The sequence below is a fragment of the Pseudorca crassidens genome, chromosome 2 (genome assembly GCF_039906515.1).
Source record: "Pseudorca crassidens isolate mPseCra1 chromosome 2, mPseCra1.hap1, whole genome shotgun sequence".
Classification (NCBI taxonomy): Eukaryota; Metazoa; Chordata; class Mammalia; order Artiodactyla; family Delphinidae; genus Pseudorca; species Pseudorca crassidens.
This window is the reverse complement of record NC_090297.1, coordinates 130,347,769-130,365,222: the sequence shown is the minus strand read 5'-3', so window position 1 is coordinate 130,365,222 and position 17,454 is coordinate 130,347,769. Positions and strand designations below refer to the sequence as shown.

Genomic DNA, 17,454 nt, shown 5'->3' with positions numbered 1-17,454 from the left:
GTTACAATTAGAACTCAGTGGTAAACTGCTGCTCCCTCTTGGAAGTCCAGCTAGCTTGAGACCATGCTGTGAGGAAGCCCAATCAGCCACATGGAGAAAGACAAAAGCCTCACAGAGAAGCATCAAGAAGCCAGGCATGTGAGTGAAGCCTTCTAAGACTTTCCAGCCTATGTTAGGCAGCAGCTGACTACAGACAAGCGAATGACCCCAGCCAATGTCACATTGGACAAAATTATCTGGCCAAAACCTACCCAAATTTCTTACCATTCCTGTTTTTAAATCCAAAATGTGAGAGGCCTTCAGGAGGCTCCACTAAGGAAGATAGGTCACTCAGAAACCAGACTGCTTTCTCACAGACTCATTTCTCCTGAAGAATCTGCCTGCGCAGTTGGCAAAGAATGACGTAGCCCTGTAGGACCAGAAGAAACGCCCTAAGGTAGAGCAGATTCTGGCTGAGAACGGACCCAAACCATAGCTTTAAATCTCAGGAAAGAAATCTACTTATATTTCTGTCTACCCATTTCATTGCTACAGTGTGTGTGTGTGTGTGTGTGTGTGTGTGTGTGTGTGTGTGTGTGTGTGTGTGCACTTATGCTTAGGGTCCTCTATGCAGACAAGCAATTTCACCACTTGTGTTCCATCTCCATAAACCTGAGAAATGGCCTCCTATGTTCATTCATGTAAAACATGTTCACAAAGCAGCTTCTGTGTAGCAGGAGCCATTCTAGGCCCAATGGATTCCACCACAAAAAGGGCAGGCATGGCTCTGCCTGCTCTCAAGGAACTTCAGCTAGGAAACCAAGCAAGAAATAAGGAAACGAATCAATAAAATATAAAAATTACGGGTTCATAGTAAGAATTATGAAGAAAACAATGTGAGATCTAGGGCTCCAGCATGATGGAGGGAGGTGGGGTATGGCAGGGAACAGTGTCTAGTTTTAAAGTCCCCTCTGAAAAACTGACTTTTGAGTAAAGACTTGAATGAATCCAGGGAGGGAACTGAGTGGAGAAATGGAGGAAGAATATTCCAGGAGGAGGCGAAAGCACACGTAAAGGCCCTGAGGAAGAAATAGGCTGGGGCTACTCTTGGAGAGCAAGAGGGCTGTGTGGCTGGAGTGGAGGCGGGGAAGTGGGGAGACTGGGGAGATGAATGGGGGTCACGTGGTGGAGCCTTCACACCACAGTGGGGAGAGTGGATGCTCTTCTAGTGTGTTGTGGGAAGGCATTGGAGGGCTTTGAGCAGCACACTCTGGCCCGCTGTGTGAAAAATAGACTCTAGAGGGGATCAAGTGGAAGCAGAGAAATTGGGCTTTTTTTTAACAGTAATGTGAAGTTGATTCCAGCTATAATGCAGGGTAGTCTGATTTTAAGGTAGCATCACATGGCATACTTCTGAGTCCATCCCCGAGATATTCTGTTGTACTTATCTCTGTCTGTTTTATCGATCTGTGCAATCTCTGGCACTAGGGGCTCATCTGGGTTTGGATCACATGGCAGTGAACAAATGGATAAAAGAACTTTAGAAACAGTTAATATTTGGATGATAAATTCTTGTTGTAAATGCAACCTTAGGTGGTTTGAAGGGGTAGTCTGTAGGAAAATGAACTGTCAAAAAGAATACACCGCCTTGATATGGGCTGTCACTAGGTCCCATAATTCTGGCTTGCCAATGAAACATGTCATCCCCAACTGGATCTGCAGAACATTGTCTAGACTGCAATTGTCTAGAAGAGCAGTGAGAGTGGCCTGAACTGGAGTGGTAAGAAGTGATAAGACAGGGGATGTTTTGAAGGTGGAGTGCCTCAATTACGCACACATAATTATTATTCAGATCCAGTTCCTCAGCTCTGAGATGTGGAAGCATTTTCACTTTTTAAACTGATGATGAAAAATGCTGAGCTGGGTACTCCATCAGTGGCTCGGGAGGCAGTGTTTGGCATTCCAAGCCTGCCCCCGGACTGCAGAGATGCCCAAATCACCAGGACAGCTCTAGGATGGGGAGATGAGCGGATTTTATTTGGTCCCAGAGGAAAGCTCCATATAATCATGTGCCAGGGCTGCCTGTTGGTTCCTGCCTAGGTGGACAGATCAGACAACTTTCCAGTCAGTCACACAACGATCCATTGAGTTTGTCCTATCTGCCATCTTGGAGGAGGGAGATCTGAGTTTTGTGGCATGTTCTTTGGAGAATGACGTAATTAAATTTTCTGAAGCCTGACTAATATTCCTTAATAGGTAGAACTAGTTTCTGGGCAGAGGAGGACCAGTTTGTATGAGGAACCCAGGATCTTCTAAGAAGGAAGTAACCTGGTCCCCTGTTTTCCCTCAAGATTTAAAATTAGGGGGAAAAATGGTGGCCCTGACCATGTTTCATTGGCAGAAGGAGATTCCAAAGGCAGGAAAGGCAAAGGGATGCCATGATGGGGACACCAGCTGATCACAGGAGCCTGAGGTTCGTGGGGCTGGGCCAGTTCTGGGAGAGCAGTGGTTGAGGCACAAAGCCTCGCAGTGCAGTTCCAGGGCCTGTGGCTTAGAGAGCCATAACTTCAGAGCCCAAGCATGGGGTTCCTCAATGGAATGGTAGTGATGAGAGTCTAGATCTGTGAAGACATCACAGTATTACAAACAGCTTCCAACAGTGGAGCCATGTGACAGCAAGAAAAACAAGCAGCACAGGATTGATCAGATACCACTTTGTCACCTCCCGGTGTTTGAACATATCTCTGGATCCCTTTGGACTGAATGAGCCCCTAGTCTTCATGGACAGTGGGAGAAGGAAGGGCCTTCGGATGAGCTCTGTACTTCCTGAGAATGAGGACAGATGAGGGCCCTACTGATTAACTGAGGAGATAAAAAGCACCACATATTTGGTAATGGACATATACATGGTATGGTGTATGGTATACCATATACATGGTAAGATACCTCTACAGAGAGAGAGAGAACAGACTGTCCTATATCACAAAAATGTGGCACTGGCTACATTTACTAGTAAGGAAATGGGTAATTTATCTTTTTACTTGTTTTTGTTTTCAGATTTTCTACAATGGACATGCATTACTTTTTCCAGAAAAGAAAAAAAAGTAAATTAAAGAAGAGAATATTTTAGTCCACACCCCTCACCCTGCCAGCAAGTGCCCCTGTGGGTGACCTCAGGAACCCATAACCACTGATGACTTCCGGGAGCTCTTCTGGCTCCTATGATGGTCAGAGGTGATGACTCCTAGGCCAGTGAGTAGCTAGAGCCTGCTGTCCTCTCAGCAGGCATCCTGGCCAGCCTGACCTCAGAGTTAAGGTGAGTTTCCCCAGCCCAGGACAGGATGGTGGCAGGACCCTCCTCCACCTCCTGTTGTTGATCTGGGCTCCCTCAACTGTTCAGGGGCTCCACGAGGAGACCACTGAGGGATGTCAGGTGGGGATTCCCATATAAGTCCTCTGACTCCACACGTGTACTTTACAGAGAGAGTTTCGCTTCAAGTACCAGGCATCACACTCACAGAGCAACAAATAGAACCTCTCTTGTGAGATTTGCATGCCACAGCCTATCCTCTTGGGTTCACTTCGTTGCCACAAACATTTATATATTACCTTTACATGGTCAGAGCTCTGAGCTGAAGGCTGAGGGGGACAAAGATGAAAACCCTGACTCTCTGCCTTCAAAGAACCTCCAGCCCAGAGGGAAGCAGGAGACGTAGAAAAGGCTCTGACACAGGAAGAACGCACTCTGAAAACAGAAACCAGCAGGTCAGCTCGTGACTGACTCCCTGCTACACCAGCCAAAACTACTTCTGGTATCAGGTCCTGCCTTCAACACTTTTCTCAGATGAGTCCCCTGGCATGCATTCCCACTACGTCTGCAATGGTTCTGCCCTCTCCAGCTCTCACCAAGACCCGCACACCAGCCTCAGACCATCGTTCAATCCAAGAGGCACTGCCAGAATTTTTCTAAAATCCCCTCTCTTCCTTGAAAGTATTCAACAGCCTCCTCTGACCTTCTGTATGAAGTCTTAACTCTTTGACACGGCATTCGGTGCCTTTCCTGATATAACCTATCTTTCCTATCTTTTTCTTACTGCCCTCTAGCCCCTAGCAAACCCCTACAGCCATTCCCTGCGCCCTCCCTGACCCCAGCCAGAACACTCCGACAAGACCAGACTTATCAACATTCCTCAAATACAACACAGCCTAGAAGATCCTTTTCCTTAATCTCTGCTTGTCAGGAGTCTATTTATTCTTCAAGGTGCAATTTCAATGTCTCCTTTTCCACAGAGCCTTCTTCAGATCTTGAGTCAGAATTAATCCTGCCTTGGACCATAACAGTACTTTGCTTATATCTTCTTAATTGCACTCATCATATGCTTTGCCATCCTCCGCTTAACCTTGAGCTCCCAGAAAACAAACATCACATGTCATTCCCCTTGGTGTCCCCCCACAACACAGGTCCTAGCAGACAGAAGACACTTGTTTGTTACTTATTGAATCAAGATGCAAGTCATTCTTATGTTTTCAATACAAAAAAAAAAATTTAAGAAGTATCTTGGCTCAGGCATTGGTTCACAGATCCTAGATGGTTATGAGGTACTAATCGGTCCAAGGATTGATACCCTGATATAAATCTTTACAATTTAATTTTGTTCAGTGAATTTGCTTACATTGATCTCTCCCCCCCGCACCTGCCACACACACACACACACAGATATATAGATATATACATATATATGTACATACACATACACAATATTGATTTTGTTGTTTCCCTAGAGAACCCTGACTAATAAAGCAATCAACTCTGGACAGGCTGGAAAACTAAGCAGCTCCTGCCAGTACAGAGGGCCTGGCCCCAGTGGATACTGCATGTCAATTCAGTACAATTATTCATATAGGAACACTTGTTCCCAAGCCCTTATATTTCTTCCACATGGAGAGACAGCCATTAGTGTGACACTCCTGACCGTCTCCACCCCTCACTCACCCAGTTGGTGAGTTAAATGGAGAAACTAGATGAGTTACCCACCCTCCTCCTCTTCTTTCTGTTCCCCTTTGCCTTTTCATGTTCTAAGTCTTACCTGGAAAAATGTCCAGCTGTACCCGTGGCAGGGCAGACAAGTCTGCCTAACGCTGTACTCAGCTGGCAGGGCCATTTGATTCTCATTATAAGCTGCATCTTCCAACTTAGCCTCTACCAGTAATAAAGAAAAATTTTTTTTCTCCATTTTTACTGTTTTATTTCCTGTTCAGAACCCTCAGCAGAGAAGAGGTCCCCAGGTAATACTCATATCTTGACTTCACAGCTTCTGAAGTGTCCACCTAAGGAACAGCCCACAAGGCGTCCTCAGACATCTCCTAACGGCCCTGGAGTGGCCTTGAGGTTGTAAGTCCAACCCCCCTTGGTACCGAGGAGGATTATTATACTTGCTTCTGCCTGTGGGAAGATCTGAGGGGCAAATCAGAACATGTATGTGAAATTTTCTGTAAAGCATATCCCAGTATGTAAATATGAGGTGGAATTATTGTTGCAGTTGTTGTAATCCTGCTAGTGTAGGGTACCAGAGGCCCACCCTACTAACTTCTACCAACTGTTTCCCGGCATCTTTAGGAGCTGTCTAACATGTGCTCCACCAACGCACCAGCTACCATGTGGCTCCGGCAAAGCACTTCCCATAACATCCTCCACGTCCCACCAGACACTCAGTTACCTGCGGCAAGATATGGAAGAGCACGCTTCCCCTCCCTCCACGTGGGGTTACAAGTTTCTCAGACTCCTGAAGCAGGATGTTCCTGCCCAGTGTCATGTGGAGTTTACAAGAACTCTGCAACCTCTTGCAGCCAGTTCCCTCTCCCCTAGGGCAGCCGCCAGGGCTCAGACAGGTTTGCATGACAGATGCTGGGCTCACCCCATCACTCCTCCCCTCAGAAACCCAAGGCTCTGTTACCAGGCCAAGATGGTGGTGCTTGGTTCCTGCTTCCAGAGGACAAGGGATCTTCTGGGAGGCTCCTGAGTCCCCTGGCTGGATCACTGGACCAATTTGCCAGAGATGCCCACACATGGCTGAATCCCAGGGGTGGATAGAGTACACCCTATATTATAATTCATGACTGACGTGACCAGGCCTCAGGTCCCCCCTACAGCAGTTACACAGGTGCCCTCAATAAAGAGGGCCCTCCTGATCTCATCCCTATTTCCTGGCCAGCCCACTTTCAAACCCAACCTCTGGGTTCCCCTCGACTCCTTCTCTCTCTCTCTCTCCCCCTCCCTCTCTTTCTCCCTCTTTCTCCCCCCAACCTCCCTCCCTCCCTCCCTCCATCTCTCCTTCACTTGTCCAAGTAGAGGGGGTGGGGTAAGAAGGGTGAAAGGTGGGGAAGGCACAAGCAAGAATCCACCTGGGGATACTCTCCCTCCATCGCTCAAGCAGATAATGTATTTTATATTTTGCCAGTCCTCAGAGAGAGAGTTGGGAGCTTTCACCCTGTGCTGCGTGCACTCACCTCCCTTGGGAAGAAGGCAACATTCCAGCATAGAGCGATCCCACACCCACGGTAAGCTATGCAGCCTTAATTCTCAGGCAGTCACGATTTCTGTGGACGGGGCCAGAAGGATGGAGAGCGTGTGAGACGGATGGTGCACCTGCCCTTTAAACTTGGCCAGAGAGAAGAGAAACTCTGCTTTCTAGATGTGGCAACAGCAATACCATCTTGGGCTACTGGCTCCACTTTGTGGAACATTCTTGCACAGTAAGTCTCATCCCGTCTGCCAGCCGGAGCCAGCTGGTTTCCTTCTCTGTAGGTCATTCTCTAGGGAAGGTTGGGGTGGGGGAGGAGAGACTGGGCAGGAGAAGGGTGTTTAGAGCATGAAAAGGTTCAGGAAGGGTTTTGTTCTCTTCCAAAAAAGGACTGAGTCAGCAGAGCCTGGGAATTCCCCTTCACAAACCGGTGGTGTTGAGGACACAGACAAGGGATGCTATAAATTTAGCACTGATTGTCCCTCATCTGGACCATAAGAGGCCTCTGATGCCTTTACTTCATCCCTGCTGCTGGAACATATGTGGCAAATGCTGTGATTGCAAACTCCTAGGGAACACAGCTTGGGAGCAAGCTGGACCCTCACTCTATGAGGGAGTGCAGAGGCTGAAACCAAGACACACATCTGGGAGGATGCTGTCAGAGGGTGACAAGAAGACACTCAAGAGCATCCAAAGGGCCCCTAGGATGAGGGGCTTGTGCTGGTGTGAGGTTTGGTGCTACATCTTCCCACCAAACCCTTCCACCTGTCTCCCCAACTTCGGCAAAAACAAAATGTCAAATAATAGGGAGGAATGTTGGTCCACAAACTTGGTTGTACGAGAAATGAACGTCATACGGATTTATTTACTTTAATTTAAATCTGATTCAGAGTCCTTCACCCTCCAGTCTGGTGGGAAATCCAACCCAGTCATTCATCACTCCCCATAACTTAGGGCTGTGCAAAGGACCCCAGGGATGCTTCTGAGCCCAAAATATTGGTGAGGCCCCTCCAGCCCACACAGGTAACTGCACTGTACCCTCCACATGACCCCTTGAAATCTAACCTCGCTGTGACTTTCTCCCAACCTTAGATGGGGACTAGGGGGCTGAAAGCCCATTCTCCCGGGGCCTGGGTCTCACCCTCCTAGGAGTGCCGTCCCCTCCAAAACCTTGCCAGGCCCCAGAGGCACTGTCAGGGAGAGAAGCAGGGGTCCTCACTCTTTGAGAGGCTCTCTGACCACCCCACCCCTCCCTTCCCAGAGAAAAGGAATCTCTCCCTCTCTCCTCTCTCACCTCTTTCCCCTCGAAGGGCATAGCTTCCCTCACTCCTCCCTCCAAGAAACCCAGGATAGTGCCTGTGTGAGTTTAAGGCAGTGACCTCAAACTGGAAGCTGGCAGGACAAATAATCCTGCAGATATGATTTAAATGTTGGACAAGACAGATGAGGATCCAGTTCCCGGGGAGCTTGCATTCTATTTTATGTTGGGGACATAGAAACAGGCGTGGGGGTGGGGTGAGTAACCACACGCAGACCAGGGATAAACAGGATCCTTTCAGACAGTGCTAAGGACTGCGATGAAAATACACGAAGGGGATAGGAGGGAGAGTAAGAGTACTCTTGAGACTGAGAGGTCAGGGAAGCTTCTCCACGAAGGTGTCCTGTGAGCTCAGGCCTGAAGGACAAGGAGCCTGGCACATGGAGATCGATGGGAAGAGCATGCCAGGTAGGGAAACACCAGTACAAAACCTCAAGTTGGGTACACACTTGACTTTTAGGAGTAACAGACAAAAGGCCAGTGGGACTGTTGAGCTGACTTCAGAGTTGGGTTAGGGGCTTGAATTCAGGGGAAGAAAGACTCTCAAGAGGGAAAGCTTTTGCAAAGGAGATAAGTGAGTCCTGGAACAACGCAGCAGGCTGGAGTCTAAGGAGAGAGGTGGCCAGTTAGGGACACTCTGGATATGAAGAAGCATGGCCATGGACTCTAGAAGCACTGATGATTGATCTGGAGTACTAAGCTTCCCTTTTCTGGGTTATAATTTTCTTGTGGTAGCGTAAGGTCCTTGGGAAAATTCTACCAAAGAGCTATAGCTTTGAATTAGCTGTTTGGGGGAGATAAAGTCCAGGCTGTGTTCTTGTTTTGGGGACTAGACCACAGGGAGCTCTATAGACGTGGTTACAAGCCCAAGGTAATCAGCAGAGCAAACTGAAGTCAGATGGAGCTGGGAGGAGCCTAGATGACTTGAGGGATGTGTGGGAACTCGTTGGTGATTTTCAGAAATACCTGGGGAAGGGATGGGATTCCTGAGACATGCAGGGTGGGCACTTAGACCGTGACAGCTGGATATTAACAGCAGTGACTGCTGATGGCTGGAAAATCTCTTAAAAGAAAAGTAGAACTGGATGGATGGCTGAGATTTAGATCATATTTGGAAGAATGGAATGGGCTCTCTGACATAAAATACAAAGCCTTCTTTCAAGAACTTCCTTTGCTCAATTATCCCAAAGCTGCAACAATTAAGTTCCTGAAAGCACTGATCAGAAAAGCAGTGCCTCCCCTCTTCTACTTGGCTATATAGCTCTTCCTGCAGGCATCACTGGAAGGAGGGTCCTCATGCGGCCAAGCTTGCTTAGAGGACCTGATAAATCTTCCCTGATACAATGCCAAGGGCAAGATGGACGATGTGGACGGGAGAGCTCGGCTCACGTAAAGGCCTGGAAAGGCCTGGCATAGGAAGGGGGATGGGCAGGATGACTTCCCAAAACTCCTACTATAATCTAATTTATTCAGTTAATTCACTCAATAGTGGCATTGGGAGGCATCGGTGATGCCTGTCCATGTGGAACTTATATTCTAGCAGGTGAAAAGAGATAATAAATAATAAAAGCATAAAAAATTCATCAGTCATATGGTATGGTGGAGAGAGACAACCGCTTTAGAAAGAAAATGTAGAAGAAGATAAGGGAGATCAGGAGTATTGGGAAGAAGGCCCATTGCACTTTTAATACCGTGGTCAGAATACAGCGACATTTGAGTGAAACACGAAAGAGGTGAGGGAGGAGAACATTTCAGGAAGACGGAACAGCCAGTGCGAAGGACCTAAGATGGGTATGTGGCTGGCGCGTTCCAAAAACAGCCAAGAGGCCAAGGCCAGCCTAGGAGCACAGGGTAAAGAGGTGATGGGGCCTGTCATGTGGGGCCCCGTAGGCCGCTGTTAGAACTTAGGACCCACCAGCTGGAATAGAACTGCGATGAGCTCCATTACAGCGGGGGCTACACATTCTCATCTCTGCCTCGCCAACACCTGGCACATTACCTGCATCCGTGAAATACTTGTTGAGTGAATCACTGCCTCTGAAGGGAGCTCTTTATGCTGTCCCAGTACGTGGGCCAGTGCTGAGTCATCAACACAGGCCCCCATTTCCTCTCCCCCGCACTTCCACACCCTGCTCCAGCCCTGTAAGCACCCCTGATGCAACATCAGTAATATCACCACCCAAAGGTGTGTTCTCACCCACCCTAAAGGAGGACATCATGCATCTCCAGAGACCAATTATTTGAAACTCCTGGAGCAAAGGGCTGGGAATGTAGGTCACCGCGACCACATGAAACAAATCAGCCGGTCAACCTTACCTCCAGGCCCTGCATCCCTGACTCCACTTTTACGGTTCTGAATCACCTCAGCCTGCCTCCCTCCCTCCTTCCTGCATCCTCCCCTCTCTTCCTCACAGAGAGTCCATTCACTGAGCACTGAAGATTTCCTCAGGAAGGAGTTCCTGTGCAGAGTCAAGACAGGTATAATGCAAGGCACACTCATAAGCAAGGGAGATGGGTGTACTCTTTTTTTTTTTTCCTGAGACAGTACAAGTCAGCATATCAAATTTCTCCTGGAATCTAAAGTGTCAGCCAACAATTGAAAGAAAAAAGGGATGATCACAGCCCCATTCCCCTACCCGACTCCTACCCTACCACAATACCCGAAAATCAGGGCCCCATGTGCCTATGAGAGACCAGGGGGCAGCTCAGGCCAGCAGGTTCTTATGGGACCTCTCTCCCAGAAAAGAGTAGAGTGATACCCCGGGGCCAGGGCTGTCACCCTGGGAACTAGATATGACTGAACTGCGAAACTTGAAATGAAGCTTTGCAAATGCTTTTCAAATGATCTGGTCCTACCAACATTGTCCACTGACTCTCAGAGCTGCAGTAATCTCCTCCCTCCCCAGATTTACTAAAAGCCCCCTTGCACTTTCCCTCAGTCTCTCCCTCCTTGGGCAGCTGCCAGTCTCACAAGACTAAGAAAGAAGGCCAGCACCTGCCAGCCCTGCGGGTACACCCAGGATCAGGGAACAAACAATGTGAATGAATGTAAAGGCGCTCTAGAAAGGTAACCACTTTAGACAGATGTTACTCAGAGGTCAGCAGGGTTACTATGCTCCTTAAAATATACATCTATTTGGCTCAAACCCCCATTTTATATCCTAGGGAAAAATCTACTGCCTGCCTTGAGATTTCTGCAAATTGCAAGGGAACCTATATCCTTCTCTCACCTCTGGCTCCAATTGCCTCCCCTTACTGAATTCTTATTTTCTGCTCTCCATAATTCTGCACCTTCTTCTCCCAACCCTATCCTCTTGACTAAAAGCAATCATTTTAACAAGCATCGTACGTTAGCCGAATTTTTATTGATGGTTTGTAGGTCATGAGGGATGGGTTACATTTTCTCACCACATAGCAAACAACCTAACATCTGATACTAGATGTCCCATTTCTTGAACATTCTCTAGGGATTTCTCACGGGCCAGACTATGCCTGAATATGCAGCAGCACGGCTCCCTCTCTCCCTCACTCCCCCAGGAATGCCACCCACTCCTGGCTCAGAGCACTGGAGCTCCCTCCCCTGCTTTGCATATCCAAAGCCAATCTAGGTGTACAATGGAACCAAAACCCTTTGACTCCTTTACAAGTGCCAGGTTTCCAAGACCCTTGCTTTAAATGGTGCTTTTCCTCTGTTTCACCAATAAAATTAATTCATTAGGAAGCGAAGGAAATTTCTTCCATTTCACTCTATTAGCTCACTCCATGATTTGTAGCATTTACTGCCTGCTCTTTTTTAGGCCCTGAGCTTCCAATTCCATTCATGGCTGAAGAAATGGACTTCCCTACCTACCATGGAACTTGCATGTCTCTCCCCCACTTTATTTCCCCCCACTGCCCCACCCCAAACAGCACCAGCACTCCGGCTCTTGTAAATAATGTCTTGACTTTACCAGTTATAACTGCTGCAAATGCCTCTGCCACCGAGTGGTCTGAATAATTGGCAGTCTGGGAAAAAGAAGAAATCATTTTTTTTTTTAAAGTAAGTTTTCCAAAATAGCTGCTATGAGAGTTGTAAAAAACCAACAAGATTTAAGAGCTGGGAGAATGAAAATACAAATTCTTATTTTTTACAGAGAGTTTTTAAAAATGTGATTCAATAAGCTAGTGCCTAATAGCTAATGCCTTTTCAGAGACATCGATAAAGTGATTCTGAGATGCAGACATTTACTCCTATATATAACATTCTGAAGAGTCTGGTTTTATAATCTTAAAAAACTAACCATAAAAACAAAGATGAATCAGATACATATATTTATTGGATTCACTGGAGAACAACTTAGTTCCGATAAAACAATTGCAACAAATGAACCCAAAGTTAAGGATGGATGGAAGCCTAGAGCCAATTAAAGTGAAATGGGAAAGAGATTCTAAATCTGAAAATTGAAGATAAGGGTTGGCAACGATCCTACCATCTAACCAAACACACAACTGCTACTGTTCTGGATGACTTGATGTATTTTTAATTATATCAAGCGTTTGACTCTAGCTTGAAAAAAAATGAAATTGACCGTAAAAATAAACCTTCATCTCTTTCCCCCATCATTCAGAAAGAGAAACATCCCTGTCTGCCCACACAGTGTCTCTACACAGAGAGAGTTGTGCAGTGCCATTAAAATTATATCATAAATTATAGAGAAAGAATGCTCACCATCTCCTGATCTGTGTTTACCTCATATTCATTCTCAATTGAATGTGGAAATATTTAGTTTTGCCTCATTTACATTGTTAATAGTCTTACACTAGATTATGAGAAAACAGATGAGAGAGAAGGGCTTTAGAATGTGAAAATGGTTTAAAAGCCTTAGCTGAACTTGTCCTGTGGAAGACAATATTACACTTAAGTTCCAGGCAAAAGGGTCCCTGGCCTGGACCTAAGTATTAGAGGGGATCCCATACCTCACGGCACACACACACACACACACACACACACACAGATCATGTGAACACCTCTGTCACTTGGGATCTGGTGCTCAGAGCTGGTGCAGAGCAACACACAATCCCAAAGATCCACTCTTGCTTCTAGCACCCTTCAGGCCCCAAGAGAATACTTCACATCTCTTGCCCATGTCCTCAAAACAGAAGGCAGCTGTGTCTGGATGCCATGAAGCTTTGTGGGTCTTGTCCTGCAGACATTGAACTATAGGGAGAATTCGAGCAACAGAAGCACTTAGGTATAAGAGAAGAGACAAATTAACTTGTCAAATCCTTCCTGTCAGCATAAGTGCGATACTTCTTGCATACCAAATGGTTGTTTCCTAGTAAGTGCCAGGTGTCTGTTTTCTTCCATCTCTTTGTATTCTAATTTAAGGTTCCAGAAGTAATCACAAATGTTCACAGTATTTACAACAGATGCAGGTAGCAGCTGAGGAACATTATGCAATATTAAACAAATCATACCACCCTTAAATTTGTGTATATGGTTGAAGCATGGTATCAATATTTTTATTGGTAACTAGAAGAATATTGAATGCTAAAATTGTAAATGGTTTTATCCTTGTAAAATTACTTTAAATTATATTTAATTAAATTTCAAGAAAAATCAAATTAAAATTCAGTTTTATTTAAAATACTTATATTCAATACTTCTTCAAGGAAGATAGAGTAGACATACTTCAATATACCTATTTCTTCCATTAACAACCTTGGACATTATACATAAAATAAAGATAAGAAGTCTCTGAAAGTTAGAAAGAAGAAGGAAGACTGACTAGAGACTTCAGAACCCAAGGAATGGCAGAGTGATGAGTTCCCTGGGTTTTCTTTTTGCCTCATGCATCCCAGACTTAGAGCTAAACAACCCAGTAGCTTAGAAACACCAACAGGCAGACAAAACAAGCCCCAATCAAAGCCTTCTCTCTCTAGCCAAAGGCATAGGACAAGGGCAGCCTAGCAGACAGAAAGCTTTTTATATTATAATAACTCTACTCCAGCCAGACACCATAGAAAATATCTGTAGCCCCACTCCCACCCATGTCAGCAGTTAAAGTGGGAGCCTAGACATCCCCCCACACAAAACTGTAATTAGGCACCTCAACACCCCCAGGTGGTGTCAGAGAAGGTCATGTAGGGTGCCTGGACTTTCACCCTCACCACCAGTAATGAGCTCCCTCCAGCCTGTGTTGTCAGTGGAGGACACATTGAGAGTCCAGACTTGCACCCCATCCAGCAGTAACAAGGTGCCCCTCACCCCTCACTCCCCTCTCAGGTGTTGTCAGAGGAGGCCTAGTGGAGAGTCAGGACTTTCACCACTGGTAGTAACAAGGTCACTCTAACTGCAGAGTCAGTGGAGACCACACGGGGAGCTGGAACTCTCATCTCCACCTGGCAGTAACAAGGAGCAGCTCCCTCGGGGTCAGCTGTCAACAGAGGACAAGTGGGGAACTTGGACTTCTACCCCCACTTTGCAGCGCTGAAGTGATGCCTCCCCTTCCCCCTGACAGAGTGGTGCCAAAAAGCCAATAAAAACAGGTTTAACAAAATCTAGAGCCTCAGAACACAGTATAAAAATATTTAATTTTCAATTGAAAATCACTCATCATATCAACAACCAGAAAGATCTCAAACAGAATGAGAAAAAGACAGTTAATAGATGCCAACACTGAGATGAAAGATGTTAGAATAATCTGACAAGATTTTAAAGCAGCCATGTTGAAAGTGCTTCAAGGAACAATTAAGAACACGCATGAAACAAAGAAAAACACAGTCAGTCTCAGCAAAGAAATAGAAAGTGTCAACAAAGAAATAAAAGATGTAAAGGAGAACCAAATGGAAACTGTACAACTAAAAAACAATAATCAAAATAAAAGTTCAGTGGATGGACTCAACAGTGAGCTGAAAGATAGAACAATAGGAACTGCTCAATCTGAACAAAGAGAAAGTAGATTAAAAAAAATTAATGGTGTCTCAGAGACCTGTGGGACCATAAAAAAATTTTCATATTCACATCAATGTAGTTGTAAAGGAGAAAGAGGGTGGGGCTAAAGAAGTACTCAAAGAAATAATGGCTGAAAACCTCCCAAATTTGACAAGAGACATAAATATACAGAGTAAAGAAGCTTAGCAAACCCCAAACAGGATACACTCAAAGAAATCCGTGCCTAGATATATAATTAAACTCCTGAAAACTAAAGACAAAGGAAAAAACCTTGGAAAAAGTCAGAGAAAAACACCTTGCCTATAGGGGAAAAATAATTTGAACGACAGTGGTTTCTCATCAGAAACCATAGAGGTCAGAAGAGTTTTTTCCAAGTAAAAGTATTTTATAATATTTTTCAAATGCTGAAAGAAAAGAGTTATAAACCCAGAATCCTATCCAGCAAAAATGTTATCTAGGAATAAAGGAGAAATCAAGATATTCTCAAATGAAGGAAAACTAAGAGAATTTGTCACCAAGAAGACCTACCCTAAGAGAATAGCTAAAGGAAGTTCTCTAAACAGAAAAAGAATAATAAAAGAAGAGAAGAAAAAATGTAAGCAAAAATATACGTAAATACAATAGGCTTTCCTTCTCCTCTCGAGTTTCTAAATTATTTTTGATGGTTGAAGCAAAAATGATACTACTATCTGATATGGTTCTAAATGTATGTAGAGGGAAATTTAAGACACATATAATAAATGGGGAAGTGTAAAGGTATATAAGGGAGGTAAAGCTTCTATATTTCACTCAAACTGGTAAACTGACAACACCAACAGACAGTGATAAGTTTTATATATATATATGTAAAAATGTAATTCCTAGAACCCCCATTTAAATAGCTATACAAAGAGATACACTCAAAAACACTATAGATAAGTCAAAATGGAATTCTAAAGAATAAGTAACCCACAGGAAGACAGGAAAAAGAAAACAGAAATGAAAAAAAAATGAGAGAAGAAGGAAATGGCATATTCCAACCTTATCAATAATTACATTAAATGTAAATGATCAAAATACACCAATTAAAAGAGAGATATTGGGAGAGTAGATTAAAAAACATGACCCAACTGTATACTGTCTAAAAGAAACTCACTTTAAACATGACAGTGTAAGCAGATGAAAGTAAAAGGATGGAGAGAGATATATAATGCAAACATTAATCAAAGGGAATAAGGAGTGATTATATTAATATCAGATAAAGTAAACTTCAAAGCAAAGAAATTACCAGACCCAGAGGGGGATGTTATATAAATAGGAAAGGGTCAATCCACCAAGAAGACATAGCAATCCTAAATGTGTATGCACCAAACAATGGTGTGTAAAATATGTGAAGAAGAAACAGATAGAACTGAAAGAAGAAATAGACAAATTCACAATTATAGTTGGAGACTTCAACACCCTTCCCTCAACAATTGTTATAATAACTAGACCTAAAGTCATCAAGGATATAGAAGAATTCATCATCAACCAACAATATAATCAACATTTATAGAACACTCCACTTAACAACAGCAGAATACATGTTCTTTTCAAGTGCCCACAAAACATATACCAAGATAGACCATAGCCTGGGCCATAGAACAAATCTCAACAAATTTAAAAGAATTCAAAATATACAGTGTATGTTTTCTGAACAAAATGGAATCAAACTAAAAATCAATAACTGAAAGATAACAGGAAAATCTCCAAATGCTTGGCAACTAAACAACACACTTCTAAATAATCCATGGGTCAAAGAAGAAGTCTGAAGGAAATTTTTAAAATATATCAAAATGAAAGAAAATAAAAACACAACATATCAAAATTTGTGAGACACAGGTAAAGCAGTATTAAGAGGTAAATTTATAACACTAAATGCATATGTTAGAAACGAGAAAAAATCTCAAATCAATAATCCAAGCTCCCATCTCAAGAACCTAGAAAACGAAAAGCAAAATAAACCCAAAGTGAAAAGAAGGAAATAATAATGATACAAGCAGAAATCAAGGAAATTGATAAAATAGAAAAATCAATGAAATAAAAAGTAGATTCTTTGAGAAGACCAATAAAATTGGCAATACTCTAGCAAGACAGACAAAAAGGGGGAGAAAGAGAGAGAGAGAAAGAGAGAGAGGACACAACTTACCAATATCAGGAATGAAACAGTGAGTACAGTATTGTTACAGACTCTGCAGATGTTAAAAGGAATACCAATGAATACTACAAAAAACTCTACAGACCTACATCTGGCAAATGGACCAATCCCTTGAAAAATAAAAACTACCACAACTCACCCAATATGAAATAGATCATTTGAATAGCCCTATAACTATTAAGGAAGTTGAATTTTTAACTTAAAAGCTCCCAAAAAAGAAATCTCCAGGACCATGTGGTTTCACTGGAGAATTCTACCAAACACTTAATGAAGAATTAATACCAATTCTATACAATCTCTCCAGAAAATGGAAGATGAGGGAACACTTCCCCAGCTGGTATTACCTGATGCCAAAACCAAACAAAAACAGTACATAAAAAGAAAACTCAGACCAATATCCCTTGTGAATTTAGACACCAAAATACTTAACAAAATATTAGCAAATAGAATTCAGCAATATGAAAAAAGAATTATACACCATGACCAAGTGGGGTTTATTTCAGGGATGCAAAGCTGGTTCAATGTT

At 44.0% G+C, this 17,454-nt stretch overlaps 1 long non-coding RNA gene and 1 pseudogene across 1 annotated transcript in view; both read right to left on the bottom strand.

The window, feature by feature from the left end:
* LOC137219726 (uncharacterized) overlaps positions 1 to 17,454 on the bottom strand; it is a 295,061-nt gene that overhangs the window by 215,195 nt on the left and 62,412 nt on the right. The window lies entirely within an intron of this gene.
* On the bottom strand, positions 1,327 to 1,703 carry LOC137211778 (ubiquitin-conjugating enzyme E2 D3 pseudogene; annotated as a pseudogene).